The sequence below is a fragment of the Dromiciops gliroides genome, chromosome 2, assembly GCF_019393635.1.
Source record: "Dromiciops gliroides isolate mDroGli1 chromosome 2, mDroGli1.pri, whole genome shotgun sequence".
Taxonomy (NCBI): Eukaryota; Metazoa; Chordata; class Mammalia; order Microbiotheria; family Microbiotheriidae; genus Dromiciops; species Dromiciops gliroides.
In genome coordinates, this window is record NC_057862.1 from 23,732,183 (window position 1) to 23,736,021 (window position 3,839).

The window sequence follows — 3,839 nt, forward strand, 5'->3', positions numbered from 1 at the left end:
GGCTTCTGAGGTCTTTTCTGCTTCAAAGAGTCTGTGATCAATCCATGAATGTCAATGATCACACACCTATTAAGTACCTATTATGTCTTAGAGGTCAGCTTTGAAACAGCTGATTCACTCATTTAATAGATCCAGGATTTATGCCTGGAGAGGATGAGCCACTTGTTGAAGGTCCCACAGGCAGGAAGTAGCAGAATTAGAATTTAAATCCAGGTTTTCTGATTCCAAATTCAGCCCTTCCAGTCCACCATCGTGTCTCCAGGAATAGGCTATAGGAAGAAGGCTCAAACACTTGTACTGTTTTCTTTGGGACATTTCTCATTAAGGAAAAATACAGTACTTTCTCCTCCTTGGATTTCCAGGGATGGGGAAAGGGAAGAAAGGGATTTCTCACTCCTACCCTCCCCCAGAATCATGGTGGTTTGTAGCTTGAACATATGGAATGATGAACAACAGGCTTTCACCTAGAGGAGCCTGACACAATGCCCCACATCCCGCCTCTCCTCTGCCTTGTCCTTGATGGGAAGTGACTATCAGTCCTAAGGGATGGGTTTTTCTAGATTTGGTCACGACCTCAAAAGTTCTAGAACTCCTAAAGTCCTGAGTCATTGCTTCCCAGCAAGAGATTCTGCCTGGTGGTAAAACACTTCTAGATGGAGATGCCCTTCAGGGACTGAAGGGACATGCCTGGATGGCCGGAAGTTCTGGGCCTTGGGGCTTGTCAGGATAATGCAGATCTGAGGTGACAGCTCAAAGATCCAAGAAGAAATGCCTAGTGGGGGAGATGGGATTGCAGCTGGGGGCTATTGCACTTTCTGGGAATCATAATGTTAGCACTAGGAGAGTCCTTAGAAATAATTTGGTCTTTCACATTCATTTTGCAGAGAAAGTCACTCTTCTGAGTCCTGGGCATATATACACAAGCCCTATTTGAAATGAACTTATATTTTAATGGGGAAGCAAGGACATAGAAATGCATATTGAAAAACAAATACAAAGAGAATATAGTTATCTCTTCCACATCATGCTTTTCCTAATTGCAGTTTCACTATATCTTGGGTTGGCATAAGAAATAAAATGGGAATTTTGGGGGAGTTTTGTGGAAGCTGCAGATGACATATAAGGCCAGCAGCCAACACATATAGCCTATGATCAGACTTAACCCAAATTTTACAATACGGTACTGTAAACACACCACTAAGAAAAAAATGAAAAATATTAAGACTTCTTCTCCGATAAGAAGGGTGGGTCAAAAATTATGCAGATTTTCCAGATTGGGAGGGTATTGGCATTCCAAACTCCTGGAATGCAGAAGGGATAACTGTAAGTAAATGAAAACAAGGTAGTTTCCAAGGAAGGGCACTAAGAGTTGAGGGGACCAGGAATGACCAGATGTGGAAGGTGCAGCTGGATCTTAAAGGAAGAAAGAGTAGATTAAAAGAAAAATACTTCCAAGAGTAGATGAGAACATAAGACCCTTGTAGACCAGGAGTTAACCCATTTCTTTAGGGGCTTTCTATCTCCACCAAGGACATAATATACACAATACATACCTGTTGAATTGGGTTGAAGAGGACCTTGATTCCTATCCCAACCATCATTTACTATCTCTGTGTGACCAGCTTTCATCAAGTAATTAATTACAAAAACCTCTCTAGACCTCAGTTATTTCATCTGTAAAATAAGGTCAGACTAAATGGTTTCCAAAGTCCCTTCCAGCTCTAAGTTGATGATTCTCAGAACAAATATGGAAAATCCTTCTGCACCATAGACCATTGCTAGAGTTGCAACGCCATGGAATCAATGAGTTATTTGTTTTTAAAGTTCTCCTTTGTAGAGTTTTAAGTATCAGACAAGTATTATGAATATGTCTATCTCTATGTTAGAGATGAGGAAACTTACCCATCCCTGTCCCAACTTCCCCACTTCTGCCGGTGGCTCTACATTCTTTCAGATAAGCTGGGTTTGGGATAGTAGGGTCATTCTAGACTCTTCCCTCTTTCTCACCTTCCAGGTCCAAGAGTTATTCATTCTGGTCAGTTCTTCCTCCATGACATCTCTTGTATCTATTTTCTTCTTTCACTCACACAGCCACTTCCCTCATTTAAGATCTCATGCCTGTGATAGCCTCCTCGTGCATTTCTCTGACACCAGTCTATCCCCTCTCTAACCTATAATCCATGGAGCTATAAGATTGATATTCCTAAAGCACAAGTATGACAATTTCACTCCCCTGCTCAAGAAAATTCTGTAGCTCCCTATTGTCTCTGATAAAATACAAATGCATCTTTTTGTTTGAAATTTGGTTCAATCTTACCTTTTCAGCCTGATTTCCCATTATTCATCCTTATAGACTTTGCAAGGACCTCCCTTACTTCAGGACCCCTTCATGCATTGTCTTCCCTTATTAGTTTATAAGCTCGTTGAGGACAGAGACCATCTTCCTTGTGTTTGTATCCCCAGCACCAAGCACAGTGCCTGCCACATAGAGCACTTACATCCTTCATCATCGATACATCATTGATTCATTCCAGCCCAAATGGACCACTTACTGTTCTCTGTAGATGCCATGCCATTCCCGTCTGCATACCTCTGCATAGGCTTGGCTGAAATATCTCAAATGCCCATGTCTAGGGGGTGGCTGGGTGGCACAATGGATAAAGCACCAGCCTTGAATTCACTTACTAGCTGTGTGACCCTGGGTAATTCCCTTAACTCTCATTGGCCCACCAAAAAAAAAATGCCCATGTCTCTGTCTAAAAGGTGATCACACTTTATCTTGGAACCCATAAATCTCTTCCAGGCTCAGCTTAAAGCCTACCTCCCCCCAAAGCCCTTCCTCATCTCCCCAACTATTAGTGCCTTACTACACCCCAAAAGTATATGATACAGTAGAAAAAACACAGACTTTGGAGTCAGTGACAGGCTTGGAATTTTACTAATGTATGACCTTGGGCAAGTCATCATTCTTTGGACCTAAATCTTCATCTGTAAAATGAAGAGATTGGCTCACATAAACTCTAAGGTTCTTACCAACTAAATCCATCTTGATGATACATTTTGCATTTGCTTTTCTGTATACATGCTGCTTCCTTCTTCCTTCTCCCCAGTAGAAAGGAAGCTCCCTGAGAAAAGGATTCCATTTTGTCTTTTTTATTTCCAGGACCTAGCACAGTCCCTAACACATAGTAGGCTTCACAAATTTGCATGTCATCCTTGCACAGGGGCCATGCTAATCTTCTCCGTATCGTTCCAATTTTAGTATATGTGTTGCTGAAGCGAGCACCCCTGACACATAGTAGGGACTTAATGAAAGCTTGTTTTGGAATTGACCTTTAATTTGGGTTAGGCTAAGGAAGGAAGAACTTCTACCCAGGTTCCCTGAATCACAGTAATATTTATGAAGTGGCAGCTAAGTATTAGTTACTTGGGATTAGTTATTGCAGTCTGTGAACCAATGTTTGTTTTCTTTATTATTCTTCCCTCTAGCAACAGCTATGCTGTCTCATGGGCAATACAAATAGTTAATAAAGTGGCAAGTTGCCAGGACAAGCCCTCTGGGATATCTGCTAAGAGATACAGTCTCACTTGTTCAACAGACACTGCCATGTTGAAAATCGCCTGTCGCTCACAGGTTAAAAAGGGTCAGTTTCCCTCCATGAGAACTCAAAAGTAAATGCATTGGGGTTCATTTTATTTTAATATCTACAGTACAATTGTAACATATATCACTGACATTTCACCCATTGTGAGTAGCTGGGCTTTAGGACAATGGGTTCTATTGTCCCCTTTGGGTTGTACTTGGCTGCTGGGGGCTGTGTGCTGATGCATGTTGGCCT

At 41.7% G+C, this 3,839-nt stretch overlaps 1 non-coding gene across 1 annotated transcript; it reads right to left on the reverse strand.

The window, feature by feature from the left end:
* Positions 1-3,179: 3,179 nt before the first annotated feature.
* LOC122744866 lies at positions 3,180-3,286 on the reverse strand. The gene has a single exon (XR_006355204.1). It is a non-coding gene; the product is annotated as a U6 spliceosomal RNA (small nuclear RNA).
* Positions 3,287-3,839: the final 553 nt, after the last annotated feature.